Source organism: Octodon degus, unplaced genomic scaffold, assembly GCF_000260255.1.
Source record: "Octodon degus isolate 3935 unplaced genomic scaffold, OctDeg1.0 scaffold00115, whole genome shotgun sequence".
NCBI lineage: Eukaryota > Metazoa > Chordata > Mammalia > Rodentia > Octodontidae > Octodon > Octodon degus.
The window spans coordinates 498,177-514,577 of NW_004524691.1; the positions used below are offsets into that span (position 1 = coordinate 498,177).

The 16,401-nt window shown below is 34.1% G+C and overlaps 1 long non-coding RNA gene across 1 annotated transcript in view; it reads right to left on the bottom strand.

Moving 5' to 3' along the window:
• LOC111812164 overlaps window positions 1–10,710 on the bottom strand; it is an 18,115-nt gene extending 7,405 nt beyond the window's left edge. Inside the window, exons 1-2 of the long non-coding RNA XR_002817742.1 lie at window positions 10,603–10,710; window positions 7,276–7,279 (exon numbers count right to left, since the gene is read on the bottom strand). This is a non-coding gene — a long non-coding RNA (uncharacterized LOC111812164). The remainder of the gene's footprint in view (window positions 1–7,275; window positions 7,280–10,602) is intronic.
• Window positions 10,711–16,401: the final 5,691 nt, after the last annotated feature.

Genomic DNA, 16,401 nt, shown 5'->3' on the forward strand with positions numbered 1-16,401 from the left:
AAAATTCAAAGAGAACAGATCTTTTCTTTCAGTCCTTTGATTAATCTAGTTTCTTACATCCTTGGTCCATTTTTACTTTCTAATGTGGAATAAGATGATATTTAATTTTGTTCTTCCTTAGCTAATATTTTATGTTTATGCTTTAATGATTTTTTTCTTTACAAGAAGTTTTGGACAATTTCATTTCTGTGCATCTTGGTCAATTTTATTTAAATATCTTTGCAAAAGGTTCATTTTTCTTGGAAATATGATATTATAATTGGAACTACATTCAAAAATTTTAAATCTTTTTATAAAATGCTTAAAAAAATTGTTTGAAGCAAGGTACAATTCCCCTATGATGAATGCTATCACTATGTATATGTAAAATGTACCAATAAAAAATTCAAGGAAAAAAATTAAAAAATGTAAAAACCACAAATAGGTCTAAAAAAATGATACAGGCAAAACTGGCTCTCTACATGCTGAAAAGTTAAACTCTACTAAGGTTTATCAAAATTCATTAACCTAAAGTCAAAATGGATTAAAGATGTAAACATTAAAACAGAAACACTAAATATCCTGGAAGAGGTATTAGGAGCAACTCTTCAAGAAACAGGTGTAGGCAAAGAGATAATGAGCAAAAATTAAATCGCATGGTTAACACTTGAAATAATTAACAACAGGTCCTCCTCTTATTGAGAAATTTTAGCATGTCAAAAGAAATTACCAACAAGGTGAAAAGACCACACACAAATTTGGAAAATATCTTCAATAATAAGCACTCAGGTATAGATCTGCTCTCTAGAATTTGTGAAGAACTATAAAACATTAGTGTCCCACAATTTAAAGACCCAATCCCAAAATGGGCTTCCAATATGAACACACATGTCTTAGAGGATGAAAGTAAAGAAGCAAATAAATATATGAAAAAGTATTCCACATCACTAGCCATACATGAAAGGAAAATTAAAAGAACACTGAGATATCATTTTACCCCAGAAAGAATGGCCACCATAAAGAAGTCAACCAACAACAAATGTTGGAGAGGCTGTGGGGAAAAAGGAACACTTCTCCACTGCTGGTGGAAATGTAGACTGGTACAACCATTATGGAAATCATTGTGGAGACTCCTTAAGAAACTAAGACTGGAAATACCATTCAAACCACCTATTCCCATACTGGGAATTTCCTGGAGGATCTGAAAACATCATATTATCATGATATATGTGGACCTATGTTTATAGCAGCACAATTTGTGATAGGCAAATCTTAGAAACAGCCAAGATGCCCATCAATTGAGGAATGGATGAAAAAGATGTGGCATTTCTATACAATAAAATATTACTCAGCTATAAAGATTGAAAACTTGAACCCTTCATATGTCAGTGAATGCCACTTGATGATATACTCATGAGTGAAATAAACCAGACCCACATATGTATCATATTGTTTCCCTAGTATAAGAACTCAAAAGAAGAAATACAAAGATATGTATAACACAATTAAAAGGAAAGCAGGAACTTAAGGATTAGACAATGAAGAAAGAACAAGGAGAAAAGCTAGGGAAAGCATGACACAGCAAAGGCATACATTTATATGTACAAGATGGGTAAAGCAATGATTCTAAGAATCTTCAGCAGGATTTTTTTTTGGAAGAACTGGGGATTGAACTCAGGCCCTTGTTTTTGCCAGGCAAGTGCTTATTCCACTAAGCCATCTCACTGGCCCATTCAGCAGGTTTTTGAAACTAGCAGTTAACTGGTAGGATTCTCACCTTGACTAACTGTATATGCTGATACCTGTGTAAGTAAGCAACTTCACTGACGATTGCAATGTGTAACAGTAGGGTCATGCTTAGAGTGTCTGTCATTCTGGTCTTCTGAATATGTGCTGCTTGTCATGACACACCAGTTGCTTCCATGCTGTCTCTCATGTAGATGTTTGTTTAAATAGCAAGAGGGTGGTGAATGAAGACGACAGGAAAAGGGGTGTTGCAGGGCTATCCCACTGCAATTCTGTATATGGTTAGATTTCTAAACTTCTGTGTAAAAATATGTAAGAATTTATTCCTGTTTTCTAAATATATTTTCATTTTCTAAAATGTTTTTCTTCATATTCTGTAGGGACTTAAATTGTAACATGCCAAAACTTGATGAAAAATACCTGTTCCATGTTACGCCTAAAATATTTGATATACAGATAGATAGTGAGGTTAAGCTCAACTGCCTAGGTTGTAGGTTAATAACAATAAGCTTTCTTCTGGACAGTTAACAACCTAAGTTTGAAGATCAAAAATTAAAGAAAGAGGAGGGATGCAAGTAAAGCCAAAATTTTTGCCCTTCCCTTTCCAGGTCAGTGACAACTCAGGATATAGGATAATCCATACTGTAACATCATGTAACTCAGTTGTGTCCCAAATTTTCTGATCAAGGAGATTATTGGGCCACAGAAGAAAGTGATTGATGATGTAGAGTGTGCGTAAGCAGAGTTACATGGAGAGAAAACATTCTCTCATGCTGTCACAGACAGCAAATTGGCCAAGCAATGGCCGTGACTCATCCACATTGGTGACATTACCAAAAGATCTACAAAGTGTGGTACAGGGTTTCAGGATAAATCCTGAAGGGATTTGACTGACCTTATCAGATACAAAACTACATGTCTTGTTTTATAGGTCTTATTTTATCTTGGTCTTAACCATTCTGCTGAAAAGTATAAAAACAAAGTATAAAAAGTATAGCCATATTTATATGCTGAGGTGTAAAAGGCTCAAGTCAACATCTTCTGACATTGCCAGTCTTATGGAAAACCCACTATTATTATGGACTTCTGGAGTGTGTTGGAATATTTTGATGAATTTACACACCTGTCATATTTTAATGACAATGGAATACCCTTTTCTGACAAAACTAAAGAAAAATGGGCATAGAAATGAATGACTTTTTGTATCTGTGTACTAATAATAGGATAAATATACAGCTACATTCTAAATCAATGAATAGAAAGTTTTGTTCTAAATGTGTTTGTAAACTAGATATCATGTCTGTATTTTGTGAAATGAATAACCACTAAGACATCAATATACAATGTGTTAATTATTGAAACTGTCCTACTAATGGATTTGAAACTATGTCATTGCTATTTGTTTCTCAACAAAATTATTGTAAGGAAATAAATAAATTTAGTCGGTGGCTCATTGAAATTTATTGAATGAACACATATTTTGCAAAGTTAAAAAAGATATTGAATTCTGCTGATATTTCCTTGTTAAAAACTTCCGTTAGTGTTTGGCTCAAAGTAATTATGCATTGTTTGGAGAACTAGGGAAAAGTTTCCCTTACAAAAGAAAGTATGAAATTCAGTTTTTTCACTTTCTGAGAACATAAGTCTACACCAAACAACTTTTCAACTTTGAGTACATTGGCTTCCTTTGCATGCATAAAAATGAAACAAATAGTTTCTGCTCAGGAGTTTGTAAAATACCAGTGCTCAATTCCCTATTAGAATCTGTATTTGAGACTTACACTTAATCTACTGCATTCAGGTCACTCATAAATTGTTTAGTTTTATTATAGGTTTAAAAGAGAAATAAAGTAAAATGAGCATGTTCATAAGCGACTGAAAAGGTTTTTGAATGCTAAATGAATTGAGAGACTCACTAATAAATCTCCCTCTTAATTATTTCACACAGCGTGATTATATATAAGGCATCTTTTTTCAGCATATCACATATAAAACAATAAATTTTTCAAAGACAAAGACATTGAGTGTTTATATACCAGTATCAGACTATGGCATGGGTAATGCCAGATGATTTTAGCTTAAGAAAAGTCCAGGAGTTAAAGGGTTTAAAAAAATTAAGTTTTGGTCTGAAAAGGACCAAATACAAAATTTACAGCCAAAAGAGATATGAGTTCTGAGATTAATGCCTTTGAATGTTGTTGTTATTGTTATTTTGTTATCAGGATTAAATACATGGCCTGTGCTTGCCAGGCAGAAACTTAGGCCACTGAGATCTCTCCCCAGTCCAGTGCCTTTAAAAGGATATCGAGTACTTTGAAGCAAAATGGAAAAAGAACATGCCTTAAAGGCATCTCAGGAATTACTAAGACCCTACTCTTCAAAATTCGGAGGTGCAAATGACTTCTCCTTAGAGACAAGATTCCCTGCACACCTTGCTGAAGAGAAATTACCCTGGTAACTTGTTCCTAGGAGTTCATTTCAGCATATCTAGTCATCTAGATACTGAGAGACCACTAAAACCATTGTTTCAGTCAGTGTTTTTCTAAACAAGCAGAAGTAACACAAAATATACAAATGTATAACAAATGAGAAGATTGACATACGATAGTCATCCACAGAGTTGGATGAAGAAGTCTACAGAGAGGGTATCTGCATGCTCAAGAATTAAGTTTCCGTACAAGGTTTGAAATTCACTGTAGTGTTCCATGAAAGTCTATATCAGGAGACTGATTTATTTCTGAAAATATTGAAGATTCTGTGATAGATTGTTGAAGTGTATGTGGGAAGGCTGAAGAGTTCATCCTGGAAGGCTGAAGGATCTGAGGTGGAATTCCAAAGAAATTCTGCTAGAAAATGAGAGATGACTTTCAAGCTGAAAGCAAAGACTGGAGCTCCTTGGAAGAGCAAAAGTAAGTCTCTTCTTCATTTCCCTTTTTTATAGTCCAACACTCTACAGCATAGGGTGTTGAACTGTTGATTTGATTTAGGGTAAGCTTCTAAACTTCTCAAGTTGACACCATCAATCAACCATTATTTCCATGGTTCAAGATGACCCAGCTAGTCCCCATGAGTGGTAGACCTACTGCTATTCATATGATTCCTATTTTTCAGGCATACAGAATATAAAAATTATAGGAGGTCATTCAGATTGGTACTTAGATTGCAAAGGAGGTCTGAAATAACAGGCAGTGTGTCCCAGATAATTACACGCATGAAACTTTGTAATGAAGCTGAAGGTATAGTGGAGACCACAGGAAGTCAGAGATTCTATAAACATGGAATATAGGCTGAAGAAAGCCAGTGGCCTTGAGTGGAAGAATACCAACAGATAGGCCCCATGGACTTCTCTTAGCATGGCTGTCAAACCTCTCTGGAATGCATATCTAATCTCCAAATGCTAATCTCCAAAAGTAGAGGTTAATCTACTTTTACAATGTATGCCCTGTTAGGTTTCCATTTTACTTTGATTCTTTTTTCTTTTGTCCCCTTATTTTTCCTTTTGAGATGGGAATATTTACCATGTGTCATTATATCATGCAATAATGTAATACACTTTTCAAATATTGTGGGACTCAGCAGGAAAGAATTTGCCTCAAGTCCCATAAAAGAACTTACTTTTGGACATTTCACAAAAGCTAGAATTTTTGAGACATGGAGGAAGGGATTATTATAGCTGTATTCAAGATAGTAGCATTATGTTAGAAAGAATTGTAATTAATTCTCTCTATTTGGATATTATTGTTTAAGGAGAAATTGGATGTTAGCTTGATAAAATTGATGGCTAAGCTTAATTGTCAACATGATTGTGTTAAGAGTGGCCCTGGGAATTAGCAAACACATTTTTGCTTGTTTTTGAGTACATCATTGAGTTGTGACCTTGAGTACTGTATCTGGTTCCTAGCCCTTTTCTTGGTACTTTTCCCATTTTACTTGCCAGCTTCTATGAGCTAAGCAGTGTTTCTCCTCCAAGTCCTTTTGCAATGATTGTGCTTTTAAACCATTTGATAATGGACTGAATACTCTGAAATCATAAGCCGAATAAGCTTCTCCTCCTTTATGTTGTGGGTGTCACATATTTGCCCAATAAGCAGAAAAGCTGACTAATACCAGTATAAGCTAAAACTTTTAGAAATTTTAGAGAAAATATACAAAGTTACAGTGATTTTTCTAACATAATTTTGTGGAATTTTTAAACCCAAACTAAGTGTAGTCATTTCTGTCATTCCAGGAGAGCTAACTGAATGCAGGAATACCTAAATCTTTTATTTTCAAATCTTTTATACAAATTAGAAAGTATTTGTGCATAACTTACAGATCTCCCCCTGTATACCTCAAATCATCTCTAGATTACTTATGATACTTAATACTATTATGGTGATTAGGGTAGAGCTCCAACATGATTGGCTTTGTGATTTGCCTTAGGGATTGATAGAGCATATATCTCTAGGTATGTCTGGGTGAGCCATAGTCTCCAGGCCTGTGTTTTGTTCCTTACCCTTGTGGCTCTTGCTCTCTTTGCTTGCTCTATTTTTCTTCCACTATAAAATAGCAGCTTTCTCTCACCAGGACGATCTACCATAATGTTTCTGCTGCGGGGCCAGCTGAAGATGGGCTGAAGCTGTGAGAAGATTAAATCTCTCATTTTTAAAGTTGTAAAAATTGGAAATTCTGTCCCAGCAGTGAGAAAGTAACTCATACAACATGACAATGTTATATAAATGCATTTCTCTGTGTCAAGAGAACAACAACAAAATAATATTAATTTGTGTGGTACAATCAAAAGATTTTTTTGAAATATTTTATCTCTATGGTTGATTAATTCTAATTTATGGATATGAGGCCCATGGACATAGAAAGACAAACATATAGTACCTTAAATTGAATCAGAGGTGCATAAATAATTTGTTAAATAAATTGACATTAATGAAGATTAACTCCTAGTTTTAAATTGTCCCTATATTTATAAAAAAATAACAAAGCACCTTACCAAGAGATAGTTAATGATTTTTAAAAACAGAAAAACTAGACAAGTCTTACTCCTTTATTTTTGCTTCCTCAATTAAAAGTAAATATATTAACACTGACTTAACACAGAACCTCTCTGATAACAACACATGGAAATGTTGAATTAATAAAAATAAAATTTGAAATATGTGCAAGAACTAAAAGAAAAATTATCCCCAAGTGAGAAAAATAGAGCAAATTGAAACTCAGATGTGTAAGCTCAGAGCCTTTCACAAGCCTAGGTTTAAGAAAAACTTGGATTTTTATGTAAGACCAGACCCTGGAGGCTGGAATCTGAAGTTTTAATGTCCAATTGGAACAAGATATGACCTTGGACTCCTAAAGGGTAGAGCAAGTACTAAGATTTTTGTCTAAATCTCTTTCATTAAAAAGCTTATTAAAAATTCTCAGTCACTGGAGGATAAAACCACAGTGGTCCTAGATGGAATGACAAACAAAAGTCACTGAGCCACAGGCAGGGACAGAATTGAAATTTGCATAACCTGAATGGTGAGAAATTCTCCAACAAAGGCATTGAGTCTAAACTATTCTCAGGATATATTTCAGTGAAGTAAGTGCAAAATATTCTCCAGAAATTGTTTTATAGCTCAAATGTTAAGTTTGTTAAATGAACAACCATCCTTAGTGAAGGATTTGCATAAGACAAGAATGCAAAAATTGACTATAAATGAATGTGATTAGGTACAGTGCCTGAAAAGATTTGCATCCCTGGAGCTGAGGATCATGAAACAATATTGTAATATACACAAAAGAAAATGCCTAAACAACCGAATGATAAATAAAATAATACAAATTACAATCTTATCAATAAACAACAGCAGCAGAAATAGGGAGGTAGCTCAGGGGTGCAAACACTTGCCTGGTAAGCACATAGTCCTTTGTGTTTGATCCCACAACAAACAAACTAACTAAAAAAAAAAAAAAAAAAAAACAAAGAGCAGCAGTAGTCACATTTTGAGAAAACATAAAGAGAAGGTCCAGAAAAAAAAGTCTTTGCATAGAAAAAAAGTATTTGATATATTAGTTTATAAAATTAGAAAAATGAAGAAATAATTAGTCCATTAGGGAAAAAAAGCATGGAGAAAGTACTCCAAAGCAGCCTAAGAAATTGAAGAAGAGAAAACTGTTAAAGAGGGGTTAGGAGTCCATAACAGGAAATAAACTGGACACAGAATGTTAACTATCATAGTTTCTCTTGCTTGATAAACCCAAAACATAAATAATTTCAGGAGCAAAATAAAAGAAAGACAGTGGTAAACAGAGGGGTAGTTTTTTAGATGGAAAGGGAATCTGGAGTTATAGAGAAAAGAAACAGAGGGAAAAGGAAATAAAAAGGGTCAAAATGTCACTTACATATGGAACAATATCCCAAGATGTATTTCAAACACACACTAATAAAATGCTTTAAAGAAAGGACTACAAAACTTGGAAAGAAGACTAAAAGGTTTCACATACCAAAATGGGAATTTGAGGAAAATTTAAAAATTAGCAGTTAACAGCTGAGAATTTTCCACAGTCAACAAAAACTAAATCCTAAACTTAAAGAAGATGAATAATGGTAAACTACAATAATTAGCAGTGTTGGGATAGTTGGCTATGCTCATGTCTATGGAGAGATCAAATTGACCTAACTCACATTGTATGCAAGAATCAAACCAAGATGGATTAATAACCTAAACACAAAATGAAATCTTTCAAATTTCAAGTTTAATATAAGTAAATACTTCTATAAACTTGAAGTAGGAAATTATTTTAAAATATGATATAAGAAGTATAAACCATAAGATAACTAATGATAAATTAAATTAAATTTAAATTGAAGATTTCTGGGGCTGGTGAGATGGCTTAGTGGTCTAAAGCACCTACTTAGAATAAGCTTAGCAAAGCACAGTGACGGTGGTTCAATTCCCCAGCATCACATGCCAGCCAGCCCCACCCCTTGATGGGCTGAGCTGGCCACACACACACACACACACACACACACACACACACACACAAATAAATAAAATTTTTTAAAAATTGAAGATTTCTGTCAGAAAAACTGGAAATAAAACTTACAATGTAGGTAAACTGTGCTAGCATGATGAATGTAATGGGTCAACTCACATTTTAGATTACAAATGTAAATCTTGTGCTTTCTGTTATAAATGTATACTCACCACTGTTCTAAGTTGTTTACTAACTAGTAGCAGTTTCTTGCTCCTTGCTGTGATAAAATTTCTGTAAGTCTCACCAATTCTTGTTAACAAAGTTAGTTTACAGAGATGACTTCAAAAGAAAATTAAATGGGCTTTAATTTCTTGTAACTTCCGGGCTATGCAAGGCTGCCTGCATGTACTCAGGTGCAAATTAACCAGAAACTGAAACAAAAGCCCCAGGAAATGTAGTTTGAGTAGTGGTAACAATCACTCTGAAAGCATTATTTTGTGTCAGACAATGAATTTGTTTATCAAACTCAATGTGGTTCCAGGTTTTAAAACCCCTCCCTGCTTCCTGGGCTGCCACCTTTCAGTCCTCTCCTGCAAGAGAGCAGATCAGTGGCCCTGAGCTCAGTAATAAATGGCTTTCTAAATTTCAATCTGGATGATCTAGTTCCTATTCTGAGTGACACATAACCATGAATGTATTAGAAATCCTAACAGTGCACAAGTGGATATCAAGAGAAAAAAAATAACAATAGATGAATGGTCAAATGATGTGAGCTGAAATTTTACACAATAAGAAATCTGGAAGTCAAAAAATATGACAGACAATTTTACTAATAAACAAAATGAAATGTTAGTGAGATAAATTATTATATTGGTAAAATTTAAGAAGTCTGAAAACTTATTGATGAATAAATAGGAACATCCTGACATATTCTGCTGGTTATGTGAAATTTATTATAATGAAGTAATTCAGAAATTTATAGAATAGTTTTCTAAGTGTGCTATTCCATCTGATAATATTGTTTATATGTAAAAGGGATTACAATAATACTATTGCTTATATGTAAACTATTTCCCTGGGCCTTAAGAGACAAATACAAAGGTATGCATCAAAACATTATTTATGGGGCTGGTAAGATGGCTCAGTGGTCTAAAGCACCTACTTAGAACAAGCTTAGCAAAGCACAGGGACCGCGGTTCAATCCCCCAACACCACATGCCAGCCGGCCCCGCCCCCTGGTGGGCTGAGCTGGCCACACACACACACACACACACACACACATAAATAAAATTTAAAAAAAGAAAACATTATTTATGATAACAAAAATAAAAATTGAAAGAAATCTAATTTTACATTGACAGAAAATGAAATTATAAAATAACATGTATGTAATTTAACATTATACCAAGTGAAAATAAGTAGATCTATGTGACTCAATGTAAATGCCTAAAAATCATTAATTTTGAGGAAAATCCACACAACATTGAATTAGGTACTAAACTATGAAAATGTGCTAAACATAAAATGACTATTATTGACTATTTTTACTTTTGTAAAAATTATTTAAAATAAATGAAAAAGTAATATATACTGAATTGAGAACTAAATGCAGTTCATATGAAAAGGAAAGTGAATAGATGGATCTTAAAACACATTATCACTTTTCAGAAAAATATAAAAAGATCTATAGTCTCAAATAATGTAAAAAGATAAATTTCAATTCATCTAAATTAAAATTGAAAATTACGTCTTTCAAATGACACCATCAAATAAATAAATAATAGATTTATATTGGGCTAGCAAGACAGCTCATTGGCATATGTGCCTGCCTGGCAAGCTCAAGGTCCTGAGTTCGATCCTGGGTACTGCATGCCATGCCAACCTCAGAACCAGCCATGGTAGTGCACACCTGTAATGTGTTACATAACCTATGTAAACATCTCCATTTTTGTAACTAGAACAGCTATTTTGTTATACAATTTTGTATGTTTCTGTTATAACTTATGTGATTGACTGCATTTTATAACCAGAATAGCCATTGTATTATACAACTCTGTACATTTGCACTGTAACTTTATTAATGAGGATTGTTTGGTATAAGCTGACAACTTAAACTCCACCTTGGTGGCTCAAGACATCCATCAGACCTCTGAACACAGTTTGTTAATGTTCAAACTATTCCTTTGTTCTAAACCACAGTGTGTTAAAGGTTAAGATCTGAACTATTTCTTACCCCAGAGCACTCCACACAATATGTCCCGTGATCAACACTGAACCATAAATTGTAATTATTTGTTCCTGAAAATTGTAACCGCATGTTAAAAAAAATGTAACCTGTTTTCCCGAAAGTGGATGCTGACCCCTATGCTGCATTCCCTTGCGTTCAACCTCCCCTTTGCAGTTTTCAGCCTTAAAAACCCTTGTCTTTCCCCTCCTGGGTGTGCTTAGACACGTTGTGTCAGGTGTTGCTGCTGGGTACCAGCTAAAATAAAGTGCTCTTTTCTTTTTGGAATTGTCTCCCAGTTGTCTCATTTTTGGGTTACAACATAATGCCAGCACTAAGGAGGCTGACACAGGAGGATCACTATGAGTATATACTGCATAGCATGAACATGTATCAAAAAGTCACAAAAATGTACATAATAGGAGAAAACATTTATAAATCATAAATCTTATAAAGACAACTTTCAAAATAAAGAATCTTACACTTGGCACTATAAAGAAATGTTTTAAAGAGGGATATATTCATTGTATTCTTAACATTAAAATTAAATACAAGAAACAGACTTCTCTATAGGTAATCTTTTATTTGGAGCATCTGGCAGATGATGTACATTTTTTTAGATAGGGCCTTGCTAAGTTACTAAATTGCTCAGGGTAGGCTTCAACTTGTGATCCTTTGACCACAGCTTACCAGAGTGCTGCAATTACAGGAATATAAATCTCTTCTTTGTTAGGAAATAAAGATATGACAGCACTGGACTCCCAATCTCTTCAGAGTCATGGTCTTATATCTATAAACATCCCACCAGACTCCACTTCTCAGTCATTTTTTTCAACAAAAAGTATAGTTCATTTCAAGAATTCATACAGTTTTATGTGAACACACTCTTAAGCTGAAGCAAATTGGTTTTAATTGTTAAAATGAAATATAAAAACTATTCTTGGAATTGTTTCCAAACAAATTGTGTCTAATTCTAATACAACTGAAATGTAAATCATAACTAATATTTAATAAGTAATTGCATGTGGCAAGGATCAAAGCACAAAACATCACACTCCAACAATGGAGCATTTCTTTCTTTATTTTCTCAACATCCTTATTGCTATGTGAGCAGAAAATTTTTCAGCGACTGATTGGGTTATTTTCTTGGCATCAGTAGTAGGCTCTTGGTGAAATGTCTTCCAGAAAGGCCAACTGGTGTGAAACTTTCAAAGTATAGATAAACTCAAGGACACTGCTGCCCTGACTTGTGTTTTTATAGTATTCTTTCCATCAGCTTCAGTCTGGAATGTACATGGCTGATAGTGTGTGCTCAAGATTTTCATTCTTAAGCACAAGTAAGAGTTCAGCACTGTAGTGTTCAGAAGGTGGTAAAAGATTTTCTTAAAATCCGGTGTGGTTTGTGCTCCAGTGGCTAAGAATTGAGAATCTGATCAGTCAACACCTCCCTATTTAAACTTCTCAGTTTTCTCTACATTTCTGTCCTCTTCTTCAGTCAATTTGGAAATGTTAAAACAATATCGCTACCATGTCAGACCATTTTAGTGCCAAATGTTTATCATAGTCATTCACTTCATGATACCATTTCCAATTCATTTTGAAACTGTTTCTGTTTAAGTTATCTGTCCCAAGTGCATCAGTTCTGTTTTTACATAATTCTTTGAAAAGCATGGGAGATGTGTAAAAGTTACTGAAGAAGAAAAATTAATCTTGGCCAACAGACTATTGACCAATGTAAAAAAAAATGGCCAATAATTTCAGGCCATCGACCAAATGTTTCAAATTTTTGCCATGCACTGTGCATCTACAGAATGATTTCTCATAAATATTGCTCATTTCTTCTGGATGTAATGCTTCATAACTATCTGCCATTTGAATAACATTAGTGATTAATTGACTGCACTATTATTGTTTGGAGTATGTACATTTGAAAATGTATATAGAAGATCAAATACAACTTTGATCTTTTATAGTGAAATTGGAACCTTGGTTTGACAAGCAGATATGGAAGAATTATTTTAAAAAAGGGAGGCACTGAAGCAAAAATCAAAATCTTGCACCAGTCATAATTTGTCTGACATAAAGCATATCCAAAACAGTTATGATGACTATAATCTCAGTTCAGATTTCTGCATAGTACCTTGCAGTAACATTACCAAGAGTAACTAACTAGAAAAATTAACTTATCATTCTTATTGTCTTTCTCTTCATCCATTTGTGAAAATCTTTTCAAACCAGGTAACTTTGATGCCAACAAGGCCACTTCAGCATTCATCTCACTAAAAATTTTTGAAATTACTTTCTTAGTAAACAATAATTCAAATTGCTACAGTGAGTAGCAATTTGAGTGCTATTTGAGTAGCAATTTCAGTATCACAATGAGTGATATCATTGATGTCAACATTCCTCCCTTGTGTGTCTGTGAAGTCATAACTTTGAAGTTCAGTTACAACATGAATTAACCATTTCATATCATACTTCAAGTCCACTAATGTAGGGCTATTTCCACCTAATTCAGAATATAATGCAGGCCTGACTGTATCATCTTTTGAAGCACTATCTGAAAATGCATTGGAATGCATTGGAATTCTCTATTCCAGAAAAATTGGATTCAATAAATAAATCTTCAGCTAATAATTGTTTGAGAATGATATCATTATTACATATAAGACTGCTAGATTTTCTAGACTATGATGTTTACAGCAATCAGTGTTTATATCTATATTTTGTAGATGGAAATACCACCACTAAGACCAGAATACTACAGGGCCTCTGCGATAGCACAACAGAATAAGTGCTACCTTAGGCAAGTGCTGGAGTCAAGGCTCAATCTCCAGTCCCCCATGCTGCCCTCAGGTGCACTGAGCCAGCAACAGAGTCTAAGCATGATGGCCCAAGCCTGTAATCCCAGCACTGGATAGGCTGAAAACAGGAGAATCACTACAAGTCCAAGTGAGACTCTGTACCAAATGCATTAAAAAGCAAAAACGAAAACAAACCAGCATACTTAGAGTGAAGCATTTTGTTTCAAAATACAATAGATATGCTAGAGTGATATGAACATAATAAAATCTAAATGTTATGTGACAAACTTCGTGGTAAGTTTAAGACTGTAACCCATGAGTTAGCTTGGGTAAATGTTGTAGCCTTGTGGATCATATGTAAAAGTATCTCACCCCTCGAAGCCCCATGTGCTTGTAGGCAGAGCTTTTGGGGCTGGCTGCATCTAGAATGTGTGATAATAGCAAAAGGTCTGTAGTATTAAATTAATCCTCTAATGGGAATTAACATATTTCTGGGTGAGGATAATGGCACCAACACCCTGGGTACCAGTGATACCAATCAATGGGCTTACAACCTGGATAAAATATAAAAAGAGAGAAGGAAGGAAGGCTTTCTGCTGCTGTTTGCTGCTTTGAAGCCACTAACTGCCATGCCACAAACTATTTCTCTTAAGCAATGTTGTTCTTGCACGACACTCTGTCTTGGAAGCAGCCAGCAATAGATTGAAACTTTTGCAAAGTGTGAGCTGAAAATAAGTCTTTCCTCCTTTAACTTTGGTTGTCTGGTGTTTTGTTGAGGCAGTGAAAAAATGTAAAGAAGACAAACCCCAAGTACTACCAGTGAGTATTTGGGGGACAAATAGAAAATAGATTAAATATCCACAGCATTTCCCAACACTATCACTCCAAGGACAAATCCTATTATACATGAGTCTTTAATGGACATTCAGCATCCAAACTGTAGGGGCAAAGTGGTTGAATAGGTATTCTTCTACAAAAGATATATAAATAGGCAATAAATACACAAAAAGTCCATCAACATTCTGAGGCCTTAGGGAAAGCATATTAAAATCATAGTGAAATGTTTCTTCATGCTCATTTGAATGACTATCATAAAAAAATGGAAAAAAACAGTTTACCAAGACTGGAGAAACTTGAACTTTTATAAATTTTTGGTGTGGATGCAAAGTATATACCACTGTTGAATAAAATTTAGTTCTCAAAGTTGTATAGTTATGATAGTGTCCATCAATTTCACCCTAAAAAAATTAAATGTGTGTTCTTCAAAACCTATATGTAAATTTTCACAACTGAATTGTTTATAATAGCTAAAAGTAGAAAGAAAACAAATGCTCATTAGTTAAAGAATAGATAAAATAAAATATTATGTATACAATGTAATATTATTAGGCAATAAATATATATTAATATAGGTACACACTACAAAGATACTATGCTAATTGAAAAAATATAAACAGAGAAATAATAGTTTTAATGATTCCTAAGACTAACTTTAGGGTTAATATTCATCAGCAGGTTTCATGGGAATGGTCATGCTCATTGATATGGCTTATTATGGCAGAAAGATAGGGTTTTAAGTCAACAGCAAAAAACATCTGTAGGGCAAACATTGGATAAAATTAGGTGTCAACCTGAACTGAACTTTGCTAGTGAAGTTACACATCATGTGTCTAGTGACTCTGTGATCTGAGCTGGAGATGTGTTTGACATGCCTTTTCTTGATATACTTTGTCTCTGGCAAACTGTCACTGCTGAAAGAGTTTTGTTTCATTGCCTGAATTTTGTTAATTCTTTAGTCAATCAAAGGCTTACATTTTGTTTCAGATCAAACTTGTGTTTGACCCTATTGTAAATCAATTTTCAACCCTGTACACCCACAGTAACAGTGTATACAAGTTACCAACCCCAGAAGCTAATGTACTGGATTTTCAAGGGATGTCAGCTACTAAACATAGCAAAAAATAATAGACATTCATCAAAAATCACATTGTTCAGATAGCTCAGTAGACTAAGCACCTGCATAGGCAAGCACTGAGGTTCAATCCTTGGCACAACAATCCGGGCCAGCCCCACCACTAGGTACACTGAGCTGGCGACTGAGACCAGGTGAGGTTGAACATACCTGTAATCCCACCATTTGGGAGAGTGAAAACAGGAGGATCAATACAGTTGTGAGCTGCATAGTGAGACCCTGTACTAAATACATTTTTAAAAATACAGGTTTAGCATAAATTATTTGGTTAAAAGGATTCATGGTCCAAAACCTAAGTAAAGCACAGAAAACTATGCTTTTCAGGCTGAATACTCCAGGGGCTTATATATTAATTCCAAGGCAAGTATTTTGCCTACATAATAAATTTCTTGAGAATGTGTACAGTGTAAGTCACATAAGCTTGATCTAGTAACTTTTTTCTATACAGCCAAATACTCTGTGATTGCCTTTATATGAGATTTCCAGGAAAATCAAAAGTAGAAAGGAATAAACTAATTTTGTTATTGTCATGAGATAGAGGTTAAAAACGTGGGAAGTAATTTCTAATACACACAGAACACTTTAAAGAAATTTGTTGAGTTAGATAGTGATGCTTACACAACCTTGTAAATATATTAAGAACCTATGAATCATATACTTTAAAATGATGAATTTAATGATATATGAATTATGTAAATTTAAATATTTTATAATTTCATTTA